This window comes from Fundulus heteroclitus, chromosome 15 (assembly GCF_011125445.2).
Source record: "Fundulus heteroclitus isolate FHET01 chromosome 15, MU-UCD_Fhet_4.1, whole genome shotgun sequence".
Taxonomy (NCBI): Eukaryota; Metazoa; Chordata; class Actinopteri; order Cyprinodontiformes; family Fundulidae; genus Fundulus; species Fundulus heteroclitus.
The window spans coordinates 23909226-23928499 of NC_046375.1; the positions used below are offsets into that span (position 1 = coordinate 23909226).

The 19274-nt window shown below is 42.8% G+C and overlaps 1 protein-coding gene across 1 annotated transcript in view; it reads left to right on the forward strand.

Moving 5' to 3' along the window:
- Nucleotides 1–8496: 8496 nt before the first annotated feature.
- Nucleotides 8497–19274, forward strand: part of pnocb (prepronociceptin b) — a 29061-nt gene continuing 18283 nt past the window's right edge. The window contains exon 1 of the mRNA XM_012851885.3: nt 8497–8629. The gene's annotated coding sequence lies outside the window, so the exon portion shown is untranslated. The remainder of the gene's footprint in view (nt 8630–19274) is intronic.

Sequence of the window (19274 nt, forward strand, 5' to 3'; positions counted from 1 at the left end):
GGTCCAGAGGACTGGACCTGGGTGCCCTGGGTGTCGTTGAGGTGACCTTGGTCCCCTCAAAGACACCTACTGGTCCTCTCGCCCCTCCATGTCCTCAGGGCTGCCGGGTGGCGGCTGTTGGGGGGGTGCGGGGTGGTGGTATGGTGTCAGGGTCCTGCGGGCGGTGCCCGTCAGGGTGCCACTATTTTCCACCCTCTCTTTCCGCAGGTGGCTGCTCATGAGCAGGGAGGCATGAAGCCGTAGGGGCTTTGCATTAGGTAGACTTGGGGGAAGCATAAAAACGGACGACTGTCAACACTACGGTGCCAGAGTGTTAGCCTTTGTGGTATGACTCAGTCGGTCTCTGTCTTTACAGCATCCCTCGCTCCGTTCGTCTAACCTGTGTTTCTTGTGCTCCAGGTTAAATCTGCTTCAGATCCCATTCTGCAGCATTCTCGGATATCCAGGAAAATCCCAAGCCGTGTCCGGTCGAAACCCTCCTTCGTGATCTCCAGCTGGCAGCCGGCCAGTGACACTTTCCCGAGGCAAGCCCGTAGGACCCTGCTCACCCTCCATTGCCCAGCCTCCCTGCCTTGCAGTCACCTTCTCCGCCCCAGCCCTGGTGTCCCGCCTTTGGCAGTTCTTCCTACAGAATCCGCTCACCTCCTTCCCCCTGGTGGATTCCCTACGTACCTGCGATAAGCTTAAGACTTTGAGAGTTCTCCCCGCTCGTTGTCTCAGCATTAACCTCTCGTTCTGTCTTAAGAGTTGTGACCTCGTTCCCACAGACCCAGACGTCCCCGTCGACTCCCTCTGCCGTCACTCACCTAGTTATTTAATAAACATTTTTGTACCCTCGTACTTTGGTCTCCTGAGTGTGATCTGCATGTGGGCCAAACACCTTAAAACCATGACAAATCTGATTTAACTTTTGGAATGGTGTGAAGTTTAGTAACCTAAGCATTAAAAAAATAAATAAAAAGAGGTTATTAGGCATAGTTAAGGTCTGTACTAAAATTGTTAGCGCTGATTTGAGAGACCTTAATCTGTTCTTCAGAACAAGAGTGACTAAGAAAGCTAGATCAAACCGATACCTGAGGTCTTTTATTTCCTTAGCTGTTGGGTTTTTAAATCATTCCTGATAAACTGTGTGGCTGATATTATTCTATAAATGTAGTTTTAATGTCTTGAGTTTTTGGGCGAGTGTTCACTGTGTGTTGACTTCGTGGACTCCTTTGTGGATGAATTGGGGAGAGCAAAGTATTTCAATTTAATTCCAATAGTCCTATGGAAGAGATTTACATAAGTCTTATTATTTGTTACCATGTCTCATACAATCCCAATAACAATGGACTGTTGTAAATTTTATTAAGCGAGTTCAAAGGGTATGAATACTTTTGCAAGGTGTAATGTCATGTCTGACACACAAAAAAGACCCTGAAGTTCAGATTACATCTAGATAACGCAGCATAGAGCCTCAATGATAGAGGAAAAACCTCACCTAGACGGCATTAAAAAAAAAAGATTTTAATGGTCACAAAGACCTGAAGGAGCAAAACACATGTTCGTACACAGACACACACACAATGAACGGGGCTGCTTCAGCACTGACTGGTATGTGGTGGAAGAACAGCAGCAACAAGGGCGATGACAGTTAGCAGGGTATAGCTTCGTGTGCGAGTATTCTTGGATAATATAACAGGATACATTGTGAGTCACTGCGCTGAGAGAAGCAGCTTTGATGAGTGTGCTGATGGGATCCATGGCTTTTATCAGCAATGCCAGTTATGAATACTCTTCATTACTTGGAGATGATGGAGTCAGTCACACTTCGCTTGTGTTTTATCTCAAAGCGGATGCTCTTTATTCTATTTTCATATCTCACTTGCTTTGAAAGGTTTGTTTTTTTATGTGGCAGATATAAGGTAAAGGATCAGAAAGCTTCTAAGATGAGGACAGAGAGCTAGAATTTGATTTATCCGGGCTTTTTTTAACTAACTGAAGAGACATTTCAGAGGTGCTGGAAGCACAGCTGTCAATGAGGCCAAAAAGAATTATAGTTGTAATCACCTATGTTTTCCGACTAATGGCGTTTCTGTAGGGGCTTTGCATGCCAATTAAGTAGTCCACCAATCAGGAGGGCAAAAGTAATTATTTTCTTGATTGAGGTCAGAGCCCTTGTGTTTAATCCCGAGGTCTATCCCGAGCTTCCCGACACACGGACGGCAAACAGCAGTAAATATTTTCCCGGCATGACATACTCACTTCCACAGCAGTCACTCTTACAAATGAGGATTATCTTCCTCAGCAAGACAGATCTCCATTAGAGTCGAGCTCTAGAGATACACAGTTCCAGACAGAGGTTTACTCATCGTGGATATGAAATTCAGATTAAGTTTGCGCTCGTTATTGATGTGTTAAATATATATATATATATATATATATATATATATATATATATTTTTTTTTTTTTTGCTTTGAGTTGATGCTCACACTTCACATGGAACTGTTCATCTCTGCGACACAGAACCCGTCTCCTTCCTAAACATCATGATGGCTACACGTAACTAGGTTTTTCTTTTATACCTACAGCCAAGAGTTGGAAAAGATGAACGTCTCACCATCAAGGAAGACCCAAATTTGTCAACAATTCTCTTCCTAATATCTTGGCTGGTTTGTTTCCATTTGTCTACAATGCCAAACAAAAAAAAAACAGGGATATTTGAGATTTCTCCAATGTTCTGAATTGCCCTAACAGTAGTCTACTATTGGGATTTCCGAAATTTGTTCAAACGAATGGTAAACCTTACTGTCTGTGAAACTTTCTCATGTTCCTGATATTCTAAACACGACAAATGTTGGTGAGCCTAACTGACCTACAACAGGAAACGTTTAATCGGTCAGACAAGGAGAAAACATTGGTTCATTTTCTTTTTAAACAGTATGTAAATATCTGGATTCAACTGTACATATATATATATATATGCCATTGGAAAGCCAGTATTAAATGGCGGATTATGTAACAGGCTCCATATATACGGAAACTTGATACACAGCTCTAAGTCGGACTGAATGCTTACGCTCAGAAATAAAAGTTGCCCGGGTGCCAAGTGGTTGACTCTGCAGATTCCCGAGCTGTGGTGTAATTCTTCTCTCCTGTGAAATTACGTCGGCTTCTTTTGGATGGAAATGTGGTCCGTCTTTTCTTGGGAAAAAAAAAAAAGAAATTCATTTTCTGTCCCGCTGTTAATAACAATCGGCTTTATCTTGACAGATGAAAGCCAGAGCAGCCATAAACCACAGTATGGATCGCTCACCGAGTTTCACATCATTGGATTTGATTGTGCGGCAGGGCTGTAAAACACATCAGCCGGATAAGAAGGAGAGGCTTTCGGATGCAGCTATCTGTTAGAGTTGTAGGAATAGTCGGCAGGAAGCTCATGAGCCACCAGTCGGCACTTTTTAACCCACCCCTACATCAACACTGAAAAAACCCCAACAAAAAACAAGAAAGCTCACTTTCTGATCTGCTTTGCTCCGTATTTTCATGAAGTCATTAGAGTAGTGCGGGGAGTGGAGGTTTAAGTTTTTCACTTTCTTACAGCCATTAGAGAAACAATTACGACCTGATTTAAGTATTTGTAGGGGGTGATGTCTCATTAGTTGAAAACACAGTTCATTACAAGGAGATCTCTTTGGGCGCATGAAATATGAGTTTTTATGTATATTTTTTTCTTGGAATTAAAGATATAATTTCCTCTTCATGGTTTTGCAACAGAGCATGATGAATAATTTGGATGTGTTATTTCGTCTTTATTTTTTTTTTTTAGGAACATTGTGCCTTCTTCGTTGTGTGAAAGAGATCAGTTGCACAGCTTCATTCATAGAAATCAATAAATGCTTATTATTTCCCATAGCTTTAATGTGGCGATGTGGCTGCTTCTCACAGCAATTACACATTTCTATCGGGGGCTATTTATGTTTCTAATCAACATATGTTGTTATTAAAATACAAAAGCTCATTCTCTTCACTACTGGAAGGGGCTGGCTCATTTCCATGGTGCAAATAATTGATATAACATAAATTCTCTTGCAAAACTATACACACACCGTAAACTGTTTCACATTTCGTGACGTTACAGACACATATTTGATTGGGACTTTTCACATATTTGGAAACGAGAAGAATAAAAATCTCTTTACAAAAGAAAACAAAAACCTGAAAGGTGTGCTATGTATTTGTGTCTGACCCTCATTGCTCTGAGACCCCTAAAAAAGTCCAGCGAACCAATCTGCCTTCAAAAGTCACCTAATCCACCTGTGGGATTTAATCTCATCATAAATCCATCTGTTCTGTGAAGGACCATACCTCTTATGGTGTTCGGACAAACGCTTCCCCAGGGCCGGGATCCAGACACCACCCAAATATTCTGAGAGACACAATGGGATGAGACAGTATGGGGGGGATTTCTATGCCTGGGTTTTTGAGTTTTCATCATGCTGTTGAGTAGTATGTTTAAAATGCAAATTATTTATAGGAACAATAAGTAATAATAGCACCTAGTTTTTCATACTGCAGTTTTTCAAACACCTGCACGACTGACAATAGCCACATGCCGTTTCTTGCTGCCGTGAAATTTCACAGAATATTTACTAACACAGGATGGGTTAATGAATTGTGTTCTGTTGTATTTCTGGCCCACTTCTCTTACTGGCTTCCACGTTGGCAAGCTGCTGCTCTTTTTCCAAGATAAAATACCAAATTCTGGGCCCTGTTTTGGGAACCCTGGGAACTCTCATATGATTGGCTAAGGAGAAGGAAATAAACATGGGTACATACCTCTAATTTTGATAGGAGAAAGACGTGACTAAGGCTTTGTTGATGGAGAGGACTGATTGTTCATAGGGAATGCTACTTCCATCCCAGGTGACAAATGAGAATGATTTAGGTTAATTTTGCTTGTTAAAGTACATTTGTATAGATTGATTGTGAAATTAGGTAAACCAATCTGTTGATAATGGTTCAGTCCATAACTAGTTGAAACTATTTAAAGGGGACATGTTCAATATATTTCGTTTTTGAGTCTCTAGGAGTGCAGAACATTTCAATGTAGTCTGTCCAGGAGCTGTGTAGATATCTTTAGTTTCCCATTAGGTTATATTCTCAGTTTAGTTCAGTTTTCTCTGTTTTCTATTACGTTTTTGAACAATTACGTCACAGTATTTGCTGCTGAACAAGGTCATGAACTTCCAGCTTACCTGTTTCGACCTGGAAGGGGGCGGGATGTGTAGCGCATCTTTTGCATTTAAAGAGACAGCACCAAAACAAGTTGCTCTCAGGTGCACCTCAGAAAACGGGTAAAAAGGAGGAATGTGGGGATAAATTAACGAGGAATTCAGACCAAAGCATTGCAGTTCCACTATATATAGGCTGCAACTAAATGATTTCCATGTTAAAAGGCAGAACTGAAAAGCATGATATGTCCCCCTTTAGGGCTGTCATTTGTCAGAGAAGGGTTTTGTTGCATGTTGGAACACTTAACATGCCAGTAACCGTCTATCGCTGGGCCAAATGAAACACTTGCTGCTACCTCCATGCCTCAGCCTCCATCTACACTCCATGTGGCAAAATGCCGCCTTGTTCCAAACTTGATGAGGTCCAAAAAACAGAGCAGTCAGGTAGTTGTAGAAGAAGTTTAAAGCAGAGTCGGGCTACAAAACGAGATTCCAAGCTTTGAACATCTCACAGAGATCTGTTCAATCTGTCATCTGAAAATTTACAGAATGTGGACAACTGCAAATCTATCAAGAAATTTTGCTCAATCTAGACTGAGGTTTAGGGCGAAGAACATTAATCAGAGAAGGAACTCTGCAGGACATGCGCAGATGCAGAGTTTAGGTGGGAGAATCCACAAATCTGCCTTGTTGCAAGGGGAAAAACACGAGATTTCCTTATTGCAGTCAACCACAAACCACGTAGCAGACACAGCAAACATGTGGAAAAAGGTTCTCTGGACAGATGAGACCCAAATTTGAAATGGAATCTGGAAAAGGGCACTCCTAAAAGAAAATATGAAGGTTCACCTTCCAGCAGGACAACAATCCCACACATACACTACAGTTAGAGGTACAATGGAATAGTTTAGGTCAAAGCAAATCTATATAGTCATCAAAAGGCAAAATATGAAAAAGTTGAAAGGTATAAATGTTTTTTGTGTCAAAAAAATACATTTGTGAAATAAAGAAACAAAAGGGTTCCCATAATTATTTTGGATGGAATGCTCAACTCTTCGGTTTCTATTATTTATTATTTAAACACTTCATGCTTTGTTCATGCCACAACAAGGGTTTGTGAAGTTAAGCATGACCGTCCATCATCAAGGTAATCACTGCCACTAGACCAACAGAGGAGCATTTATGTACACTAGACAGCTGGTGTGTAGCAGCAATATCAATGAAAGACAGGCCTCGCAAGGGCCGCTTGTGCCTCTGGGCTGCTTATCTCAGCCTCACCATGGACCCAATTCATCCATCACTATCAGACCACACGCAGGTTCCCATGGCCGGGCTTTCACACCTTCACAGGGGGCCCAGGCTATCAGCAGCTCAAGATGAGAAAACAGTCCAAGCGTTGAACTTCGACACCGTGAAAGTAGGTTTCTGCGAGGGCCTTTGTTACTATCAGGGACATAATTGTTGCAACAGCCAATGGCTGCTGATGTGTGAAAGCTGACCACAGATAGCACGCATAGTTTCATACAAAGCATCGGCCCAGATAGGAAGATTTCAACAAGAGCGCAATGAGCGCTAAAATTAGCTATTACTTGATCTGTAACTGGGGATGTGCATCCATCCATCCATCCATCCATCCATCCATCCATCCATCCATCCATCCATGCATCCATCCATCCATCCATCCATCCATGCATGTATCCATGTGTGGGTGAATGGGTGAATGGTGGGTAAAATGTATACCAGTTTAGACCTGCTGACTATAAAAGACAAAAAAACAGAAAAGAGAAGAAAGAAGGAGTCCCAAGTTAGCAAACTGAAAGAACCTCATTGAAAAAACCTCATTGTTATCATTAAGCATGGTGGCGGCAGTGTGATGGTCTGGGGCTGCTTTCCTCCTCCAAGGCCTGGATGACTAGTTGCAGTTGATGGATTCTCATTCCTAAAATCATGAAGAAAAATGTCCGACCATCAGCTAGTGAGCTTGAGGACAAGGGCACTTGGTTTAGGACAGTGATTTAAAGGAGAGCAGCCAGTAGAAAGGCTAAGGTGAAGGTTTTGGACCAGGCTTTTAAGATTCTTGGCTTAGATCTTTTTTGAGATACTGTAGCATGACTTTAAACCTTCTGTTCATGTTCAAAAGTCTTTTCATGGAGCGGTCCATTCTGGCAAGAAGAGGGGACGACCCGTTCTTAGTAGCTGCTGTTGTTTCATTTGGTTTAGGTAGACAGGTACCTTACACACAGGGCCATCTTAGTTTAGATAACATTTGCTCATAATATAGAAATCATCATTTGAAAACTGCTTTTTGTATTTACAGAGGTTCTCTTCGTCTGATATTACACTTTGTTTGATGAGCTGAAACATTTAAATGGCAAAAACCAAAAGAAACAGCAGGAGTCTTGAATGGGGAAAGAGGGAAGGGAGGGATGTGGGGGATGGGGGGGGGGGGGGGATTGGTAATAATTCTTTACCGCCATGAACAATTGGGGGGAAGATGCTTCTTAAGTAGATATTTTTTCCTTAAACCTCTGCCTTAAGTAGTGCTTTGCATTCAGTTTCACCCAGGAAGGTTATCAGGAGACCTTTGGGTCAATATAGATTAAAGACTTTGTGTTTCACAATAATTACCTAAGTAAAGTCAGTAATTAAACCTCCGACTTGATTAAGACTTCGGTAGAGTCCTGAGGCTTTCTCCTGAAATGTCTCGTATGACTAACCCGTCTCCTTGCATTGACCTCACTGCTCATCAGAATCCCTTATTTCATTTAGAAAGATAATACTGTCTCCCATCAAGGCTCGCCATCATTAAAAGCAAAAAAAAAACGTGTTATTTTGACCTTTCCCGACACAAAGAACCCGATCGACCCTCGATGATGACCACGCCGCTGGTGCTCACCTTCCATTCTTGGGGAAAGCATCTGACTGGAAACGTCATTGTCTCCCTGACCTTAAGAGCAGGTCAGCGTTGGCTGCAGCTTCCACTGACATCTCTTAAACACAGAGGTTCGAGATCAATCCCCATAGTGGGGGCTGCGTATTTTTAGAGCCCCCCAACCCCCCCCACATTAGCTGGCTCATTGAGGATGAAACGGGTGGCGTAGGCGATGCCTCCCTACGTCACCGCGGCCCGCTGGTTCGTGTGCCTGCGTAACAGAACGGGGGAATCCACCTCTTTCCCCCCTGCTCTCCTGTGATATGAATGGTGATGTACAGGAGAGGGGAGGGGAGGGGGGGGGGGGTGAGGGAACTGGAGGGTTGAGCCAGGAGGGAAGGGGTGTGCCATTATAAGGAGCCTCAGAGGAGGCACGCGTTTAGTTGTTGAAACCCTGAGCCTAAGGATACGAGCTGATCCACCAAACTCTCCCAGTGCCTGCAGAAGGGAGCCCTCCGAGACATCCTTACGTCACTGACACAGGTAAGGAGAAAACTTTCTTTTAAGCGACAGCGGGGGGGCACCTGGCTGGACAAATGTGGGTGTTTGTCTGCAATTCTCAACATAAAAAAGTGTTTAAAGATAAGAACATTCTTGGCTAGTCAATTAGATGAATCTTTATGCACATCTTAAGGTGATAAATGATTGTTTTTTTAAATCCAGCCTATCTTTCCTATTATCTTTGGCTTTATGATTGTGATGTATGACCTGTGAGGTGGTTCTGTAAACAGCCCTTCTTGCCCAGAGGAAGGTCTTTTTTTTTATTTTTCCATTACTCTGTGTCCCTGTGGCTCTAAAGCTACCACGGTCACCATCAACATTACGCACATTGCCGCTGATTACTACTTCATTAACAGGAAACAAAGTCGTGATGCAAAAGTGCAGCGCTGCAACCTGCACTGGGCACACACGCAAAATCCACAAAGAGAGAGAGGGGGGGGAATGGATTTAGAAATCATTTGGAAATGTCCCGTTTTCCTGGCTGGACGGGTGGATTAACCAAGAAGCGCACCGGCAGAGGTCAATGAGCTAATCACTATGCCACTCCTGAATCAATTTATTCATAGCCTGTTGTTGGCTAATCATGGATTATCGCACGTCAGATTAGACACACAAAGAGTCTCCAACAAAAGCTTGTTCATCGTCCCCGGAGCAGCTCCGGTGTCAACCTGTAGTCCAGGAGAGGAGAAAGAAAGGAAGAGCTTCAGAAGTGGAGCTGCTGTTATTATGCTAAATGCATAATGATGATGATTGTAGCGATAATGGTAATGAATGTGCATAATCTGTTCCCATTATCAGTAAAGACGATACTCGCGCAGACCGGGAGAAAATGGGCGCCTAATGTGCCATTCTCAGACAAAATGACTCCACATTAGGGGAATGTTTTATGATAACTGGGATGTTTACAGGACAGAGACAAATGTAGAGTTTTTGGAATTTGATTAACTGTATTTGTATATTTAGTTTGCTTTGAGTTTTGTATTTGCATAAAAAAAACATGGATTAGGGGAAATCACTTCTTGGGTTGTGGACCATTTGTTTTTAAAAAAAAAAAAAAAAGACTTCAGAACATGAATATGTGCTTATCTTGCCTTTCTCAATGTGAAGTGTTAACACTGTACAGCAATTATCTATTTTTTCTATCTGAAAAATCAAAAAACCTCGGAATTTTGTTTGTCTTTAGTCTTATTTCTGAAAACTGGCTTGTAGATGTACGCTGATTACCAGGGTCTTGTTTTGTTTTTGTTTTTTTGACACCTAGAAAATTGCCATCACATCTTTAATACAGTTTCAGATTGTTTTAATATAAGCCTGACAAAACAAGTCCCCCCCCCCCCAACCTGTTGCTGTGCAATGCTTGTTGGCTTTCTAGAATTATTCTTCTACATTTCCCTATACTTACAAAAAATCTGGCTTTTTGGAAAGAGTTTCGGTCTGGAAAAACCCAGACAGAAAATAGAAAATGGAAGGGTGCCGTTGATCGCCTTTAATGAGGCAACACCACTTTAAACCTACAGTTTCCAAGCTATAATGAACAGCCGAAGGATATTAAAATCTTTGACATTGGTAACTTAATTTAAAGGGTCTTCTTTTACATTTTGATGAAATCAATGTGTCAACATTTAAATAATAAATGAATATCAGAGATTAAATTTGTAGGGTTAAAATCAATATTTTATATCATTTAAGCAGAAATAACCAAAGCTGTTGCATTTTCCTTTTAGAAGAAAAGCAAATAGATGATATGATCTGTGTTGTTCTAAATGTCTGTGTTTAAATAGTGAAACCAGGGTGTTTTTACTCAAGGTTATCATCTCCAATCTAATATCAGCCCGTACCTACTGCCTTCCATTTATTATATCGACCCGAGCTCAAACAGCAGATATTCTATCATCTGTTGATCCACTCTGCCATCGCCTCCCACCCCCCTACATTCTGCAGTACCCCCCCCCCCCCCCCCTCCCGCCTCATTGTCGTCACCCCGGCCAACCTAAGGAGCTTGTCTTGGCAGAACAAGACTGCCTTCTCCAGGCTCCATGTCCAATGGATTGGAGCAGGTGCCACGGCATCTTAACACCAACCAGATCAATGATGACACCGCGTCAGCCGCCTAACTCCCCGCAGAATCTCTGCTGCACAGCCAGGGCTGGTTCCCGGGAGCGCGTCACTGCCGTCAGCGGCGCACAAAAAAAAGCTTTCCTCTTTTCCACCTGTCAGGCGATGATTGTGCTCCAAGGGCGGACACATTTCTTTGACAGTTTCGCCCAACTTTCTCTGAGTGCGTCCTTGCCGGTTATTTTCCCCCTTCTTGCCGGCGTCTGTCACTCCATTGTTGCGTCGTGGCAAATTACCGGAGCCGACAAATCAACATCATCTTCCTCTGCGGGTTCGGAGGAGGGCACAGCATCAACATTCCCTCCACAGCACTGTGAACCTGCTATCTCCTGCAGACTCTCATATCTAAACCGTGCATCGGCTTCCGCCTGTGTTGAGGGTTTTATCGGCCAGACACACTGAGATCTGCTCTGCGCTTGAGTAATATTGTTTTGGGGGCTATTAACCCGGCTTCATGGGGGCCAAATGAGATGATTGTTGGTGTGATTCTCCCACTATGAAGGGGCTTACGTGATGCTTTGGCTGACTGCAGAAAAAGTGCCACTCAATGAGCCTCTACCCCCGGGTGCAAATAGGCTCCCAGTTAAGACCTACCCTGCTTGTGTGTCTAATGGAGGCCGCGGTAACGACACGCTCATTTGATCAGATGTGAATGTGCCCAGAAAGACGGCAAACATGAATATGAGGAGCATCGTTCCCGTTTAATGTTTGGAATAAACGAGTGTTAGCGTAGCCTCTGCGGAAAGAGGCGTAAGGGTAAAAAAAAAGGCCTCAGTTTGTCTTATTGTGACTCAATTTGTTCTCTCAGCAGTGCGCGCTAGATGAGGTTTCCTAAATAACAGCAGTGTATGATAAAGACAGTAGCAGGGGTTGTGATTTTTCCCAGCAGATATGAAGAAGCAGCGATTCTTGCAAAGAGAATTAGCCAGACAGAAGGAATCACTGCCGCATGTGTAGGCATTATTGAGATTATCAGTACCTCCCCCTCTGCTCTGCGACCCGCCGGTTCTGGAACCTGTGCGTCAAAGGCGCGCGCGCACGGTTACGGGTCAGGGTTGTGGACGCAGTCAGGATCGTGGCAGAGACGGCCAAATCGGATTAGGTGCAATTGCTCCGATTCGTCATTTCTGGAAGCACCCTGCTAGGAGGGGCCCCGACACCTCGGCTGCCCGTGGTCGTCTGAACCCCCCCACCGAGCGGCACGCTCTTTATCAGTGGCTGCGCAGGATGGATTTACTCCGACAATCATCCTGTGACTAACTGTCTAAATCCACCACAGACTAAAAGCTTATTTAAAAAAAAAAAGAAGAAAAAAAGTGACCTGTAGGCACAGACCGAATGGGGGCCCGGTTGTCTTTACTGTGGAGTTTGGACTTCCGGGTTGTTTAAAGTAAAAAAGGAATGTGGACATTATTGTTTACTGGCCTATTCAAGAATTTTTTAAACAACAATCTTCTAGACTTCTAAAGGGTTGTGTTGATGTGTTTTCATCATACGCACCATTAGACTATTTAAGCTTAAGGGTTGGAGTTCTTTCTAGAATTAAGAATCGTTTGCTGTCACCACACGTTATTTATTTTTCCCAGACAAATAATTAAAACAGTTAATACATTTCTGACAGATGGCTCCGAATTTGCTCAATTGAAGGTAAAAATGGTAAAAACAGATTAAGGTGTTATTCCACTGGAGTTTGGGGCAGAACAATATGAAACAGAGATATGCTTTTGATTTGATTATCTACCTAATCTGATTTTTGTACAGCCTATTGAAAAAATAAAGTAAAAAGTAAATGTTTTCGGATGCAGCAAATCACCACAGAATATAAAATGTTCCTTGGTATTTGTCACTCAAAGACCCATATCTGTTGACAATGTCTGCAAAAGCATTCCTAAACTTGGAAGCTTTATTAATTGAATTTCTCCCATTACAACCATAAAAATTAGTATGTTTTAAGATTTTCACAGATAGATCAACTCAAAGTATTTCCTTTTCTTTTTTTGCCCATTCTTCTTTGTGAAGTACCTCATGCAATTGACGGGGCCATTCTAACAAATGAATATGCTTTAATCGGTCCCACTCCATTGTAGCTCTGGCGGCATGCAGAGTCGTCCTGCTGAAACTCCGACCATCCCCACGCACCATGATGCAGCCATCACCATGCTTCTCCATGAGAGCGATGTGTTCAGGGACATGTGCAGCATTGGTTTTCTGTCAAATATAGTGGTTTGCAAAAAGGCCAAAAAGTGTACATTTGATCTCATTTGACCAGACCACCTTCTTCCCCATGTTTGGTGTTCCCTCTGTATGGACTTCATAGAACAGCCTTATTCATACATGGAACGAAAAACGGGTGGACTCCATTTAGTGATCACAAGACTACCAAAGGCACTGGATTTTATTCACGGGCATCTGAGTAAAAAGGGCCTGATTGAAAAAGCATAGCACACTTTCTCAGATCTGTGAAGGACTAGGGTAATTAATGAATCTGTAATGCATTCCTATAACATCTAGATTTAGAATAGTTTAAAGCAGGGGTGTCAAACTTTTCGGTACTTTTCGGGCCAGAATTGTCAAGTCAAAGGAACTCGAGGACCGAAAAAGTGAACACAATTTTTTAAACCAAGAAAATTAGGTTAAAAAAATTCTTAAAGCAAAAAATATATACGGTCTACAAAATATGATCATTTTAAATAGATCAATTAGTCAGCTTCTTTGTAGGAAATGAAAGTGTAAATCAGTGTAGATCAAAAATTTTTAAAAAGGGTTTTGCTCATTTGTTGTATTAAAAGATGTTTGCAGATTATTTTGAATAATTTAATTGGACTCTTTCACGAAAATAAACTTTACTCTCTTTGGTTCAGCAATATAAGAAGAGTATTTGGGTTAGTTGATCTTTGAAAACACTTGCTGTAATTAGTCAATTTTGGTAATTAAATTTAAAACAGATTTAATCCACCAAAGTCTGCATTTGAGTAATCAAATATCATTGGATAGATGTTACTATGAAATTAAAGAGAACGTCAAAAGTGAGTTTATTGAAAGATGAATACTCTGTGTTGCACTTAACATCTTCAGTTGTAGGATTTTAACTTTTCTGTAATAGTTTTGCCTTAGTTAAAAACTGAAATCTTCCATCTGCATCAGCCACCTGTGCAGATCCCCCCCCCCCCCCCCCAATTGCATTTCTCGAAATGCAATTGGAGGGGGGGCCACACCCCGGGCCACACTGTGGACATGCCTGGTTTAAAAGAACTAACATTAAACGCAGGATTATTACAATTTGGCAGATTGTATTCTGCCATATTTTAATGAATTATTATGGTATCAACGCATGGTCACTGCTGAGTCCTGTCCTTCCCAAGTATTGAGTATTAGCACAATATTCCATCTGCAAGTTAATGCCCCCAAAAGACTCCTATTACTTTATGCGGGAACGATGAGTACACAATTCTATCCATTTCCGTCATAACAACCCTCAGTTGTAGCATCTAGACTTCAAGTGTTATTTCTCAGAACTGCTCTGTTTAATGAAGTCATTGCCTGTGAAAAACAGGTAATGGCTGCGTCATTCGCTGCACTGCTTCCTACATGTGATGTTTGCCTCAGTCACAAAACAGATACTGTATTTCACACAGCGGCAAGGAGGAAGCACTGTTTAAGCTGCCGCTGTCCCTCTGCCCCGCACCTTCACAGACGCAGCCAGTCTTTCAGCACCACAGGTGCGTGGTGGAACTCACCAGGGTTCAAACCAAGCACTATACATCATATGTTCGTCAGGCATCTGTTCCTGAGTGTTAATTATATCAGAGGCATTTGATGTGCTTTAAAACATGCGGCTCTTTTATTTATCTTTAATTGATGATAGTACACCATAGAGGCGTCTGGATTGTGACCAGAGTTCACTGCCGTGGCTGAAGAGTATTGATCCACTCTGTCTTTGCACACTGCAGCACCGTCCAATCTGTGAATAGCAGGAATTGTAAGTGCTCCCCACTTAGTGAAGACTTGAGGTGTCCCAGGGGAGGGGGCAGCCCATAACCCAACCTGAAAAAGAAATAAGCACATTATCACAGACACACAGTCGCAATAATACGTTCTCACCCGAATGCCCACACATGCAAACACTCATAACCATACATTCAATCTAATATTACACAAGAATGGATGCTGTACACACACTTACACTCACCGCACACATCCCATTCTCCTAGATCCAGGTACCCATACCCCAGGTACCCATACCCCAGGGTGAAGGAGATCACACCGCCTGAGCCACAAGCTGAGACCAGGGCCGAGGACTGCCCCAACCTTGGCAAACCCAGTCCATACGTCAACCCCCTGCCCTGACTCCAGCCCCGACGATCCCTGAACCTATCCATCCAGAGATGGGGTCAACACAATTCAAATGAGCCATCCAACCTGTACCCACCCCATGAACCTGGAGGTGCCTAGACCAGTCGGTCATGGTACCCCCACACATCACACCCCTGCCACGAAGGCTGCACCGAGCCAACCGGCTGGTCCCCCTACCAGGGCTACAAGCTGCCCAACCCACCCCAGATGGCAGTCAGAGAAGAAGAGTGTCAAAAGACCCCAACTGCCTCTGCCTGCTTACAACGGCTGACTAAAAGGGTAACTCACTCCATACCAGAGCCTTACTCACCCTTACCCACAACTAGTAAATGTGCCTGAAGGAGGCAGGGCCCGATGGTCTGGAACAGGAACTGTGCGGGGGATGAGGGCTAGGCGTAGTCTAGGCTACCAGAGCCAGTGTCTGTCTCATCAAAAATGTCATTATGTTAACACATGTGATGCGACAATAAAGATTCTTGATTCTAGAACCAGCCAAATAAAAGTTAAATAAACTGAATGCTAAGCTAGGAAATTGGTAAGTTGAAAATCAATAGAAAGATCACAATGCTCACTATTCCAACGCGCTACAGAGGCGTGTACGAGACGGAGCCGCTTTTAAACCCCACCGTGGCAGAGCTACTGACGTTAGTTTTTCTGGGTGTTGTCACAATATCTTTTGAGCCACCAGCGGTTTTAATTCAAATTTCAGATGCAGTACATGCGTTCAACATGAGGAGGGCGCCACACAGACAGTTTTAGACACATGAGCAGGATTTCAACAAATATGCAGTAAATTGTCAAAATAATGACCAGGACATGTAGACTTGCACTATAAGACATGCTTGTATACAGTTTATTAGCAACAAAAGAAAAACATCGTTTTGGGGGTTAGGTACCCAGGGTTAGTTGGCTTTGCTGCTTGATAAGACCGGTCAAGGTGCAACGAAACATTACTGGACTTCAGCTGTGAGGACTTCCTTTAGTACCAATACATTCCTAGAAATGCACCGTTTAGAATGGAAAATATGGGAAAACAGTAAACTGTCATTTGATGCATAATGCTTTATAATCAACCAGCATGAGTACTACACCCCTACTTTCTTTGTTTCCCCAACGGCAGCTTAAGTTTTCAAAGCTTACGGAGGCGCAGGACAAGCCCAGCTTTCTCAGTAAATAAAGAACGACCAGTGTTCTTTGAGTACACAAAATCTAAAGAAGCTCTATTTGCCCTTAAGATATAAACTAGTAAAGGCTGAATTTTAGTTTTTTTAAGGTGTAATAAGAAAAAGAATAGTCTAGAACTTTATGGGAGTATTAGTTCTTTTAATAGGAATAAACTAATTTCCCTTTGGAGGGATGAACAATAGGGCACAGATAGAGTAACAATTAGATGTAGACCACGACAAAACCACCTGTTTATTCCAAATACAGTCCTGTGGTCAAGATCAGACGAGATAAATTGTCAGTAATCTTTAATAGGGAACATTTAAATATCTTATCAGGCTGCCCAATTGACCTTTTATCCAAGCCAGGAGCTCCTGACCAGCCAAGGCTAGCAGTCACGACTTTTCGCTAATTCAATAATCCGTGTCAACAGTTTGAGCCATGGACCTACACACTCTCATCCCTGCTTTATTCTCAGTAACGATTCAGCCCTCCGTCTTGATGTTGTGCCACCGGCAAATATTGGCCAACCCATTGCCAGCAAATTTGCATGCAATTTCAGCCCTCAGCCTTAAACGTTTCGTTTCATTTGCATAATCTGTCTGACAGAGACAGCTTTGGGCCGGGCGCGAGGGGCTAATCTATGACGGACTGCGAAACGGGACGAGACCGCGACGTATGGCAGGCGACGCCAAAACAAAAGGGCCTTTTACCCGCGGAAGCGAAGACGACACAATCCATCCGACAGCCCGGGAGCACAGTGCGCGAAGGGTGGCACTTGAAAATAGATCTCCATCATGGTGCCCCTGCTGAGGCGACCTTGTCCTCCTTAATGAATGCTGGCATGAAAGCGGAGGGAAAATGGACTTTAATGAAGTGCTGGATGCGGCCCTGTTTTTAGACGCGTCTCTCCATCTCGTGGGGACGAATGCTTTTACCTGCTCCTCTCTGAAACAAGTATATCGTTGCGCGCTTCCATTAGAGTTAACAAAGACCTTGAAAATGTTATGTTTTCAAAAGAAATGTTCTTCCTGTTGAATTAGCAAAGGAAGCACAGGGGCCACTGCTCTCATGCATTTGGTTTTATTAACTGGGTCCATTTCTTGTCGGAGAGGATAATAACGCAGGAGCAGTAATGTCCGGGACTGTTGGTTTATAGTCTTTCAAAGGGACAGGGAGGCAGTCAGAAAAGGGTATTATAAATCCTTTCTTTGAGTGGAGACAGAGCAGACAGGGTCCATTAAACTTTTTTTTTTTTTAGAACTCCTTATTTAACTCTACCCTTATAGACTGCATTGTGTTGGAAAGAAAATAAATTAAAACAGCCAGAATTGTGCCTTTGGCAAATGCAGACTTAAAAAAAAAAAAACTCTCCTCTTTCCAAGCTTTTGTTCCACTGAAATAGGAAGGAGGTGTTTATGCGTTTTCCACCAATGCCTTGTTTTCTTGCTTTTAGACAAGGGGCGTCTCACAATGCCTCTACTTTTATTTTCTACGACACCTTAAAAAAAAAGGACAGGTGAAAGGATGAGGGTGCGATTTTTTATTTTTGTTCTTTTTTCAGATGGAGGAGAAACTTGGTGGGAATTAATAAAGCTAAATTAGCAGCAGTATCTCCGATGAAGGGGCGACAAAGGGCGCCAAGGTGTCATGGATGTGAGTGGTGGAGAAGAAAAGCCCGGTGCTCGGTCCTGACAAAGCCCTGACGCTCTCTATCTCATCCATTAGTTGTCTGCATGGAGCTGAAAAGCAGCAACGAGTCTGTTAATGCGTAGATAACCCGGAGGTCCCTATGTGTCTGTCTCTCTCTCTCTCTCTCTCTCTCTCTCTGTCTCCCTCCTCCTCACTCTTCTGCGTCTACTTTCACCTTCTCCTTACCTCCTTCTCCCCTCTTTCTTCAGCCACCCACCTATGTTTGCTCCCCTCGTTTCGCCACGTTCTGAATCACGACGGGAGCCTTTTATCTCCTGCGGCGTATTCCTCGAGATTCCAGTCCCTTCCCTTAATGATCTTAACCATCCTTAATAAAAGTCCAGAAGCCAAGGCGGATGGAGGGCACGGCGGCGTGGTCACTTTGTAGGAGGGAGAGATGATTAAAATTTCTGCTCTACCAATAACATCTCACGGACCATTAGCGACACTTGATTTATCTTTATATGCCGAGATTCACGAGGGTTTTATGTCGACACACGGTGTAATCGCTGGCGGAGAGTGCATTGATCTGAGATAATGGGCTGCTAAAGTGTGGGTAAAGGAAGCCCAAGAGCGCCGTTAAAACATTACCAACGGTTTAGATACCACGGAATGACTGGAAAGGTAAAGTATGTGATTTTAAAGGACAAAACGGTTTATTTTTTGTGCAAGTGAATTTGAAAAGAATCTGTAACAAGACAAAACAAGACCAAGTCACAGCTTGCCTAAGAAATTTTAGGGATTCATTGTGTCCTGGATTAGGTTTTGTTTGTTATTTTTCTGAATTGCTTTCATGTTCTGTTTACTCAGGTTAAGCTTTCATTTGTGAGCATTTAACTTGCTCCTGTTTTTTGTTCTGCCAGTTTTGAGCTTTTATATTTCAAATAGTGTGAAATCTTTTATTTTATCATGTTACACTAGATTCTTGGGGTCTCGTTTACTCTTTTGTGTTAATCATGTTCCATGACTTTCACCTTCTTGGTAGCAGGAATTCATTTGAATTTTTCCAGATGAAACCAAAACATTCTTTTTTTGAGAGAAAACAACAAAAGACAATTGTATTTAATTTGTTAGTTCAGTACATTTCTGCTCATCCATTCTCCATCCATCCATCCATCCATCCATCCATCCATCCATCCATCCATCCATCCATCCATCCATCCATCCATCCATCCATCCATCCATCCATCCATCCATCCATCCATCCATCCATCCATCCATCCATCCATCACCTCTTTATTTTATTTACAGTCACAGTTGGGGTTGAGCCTATATCAGACGTCATCTGGCATGACGTTTAGAT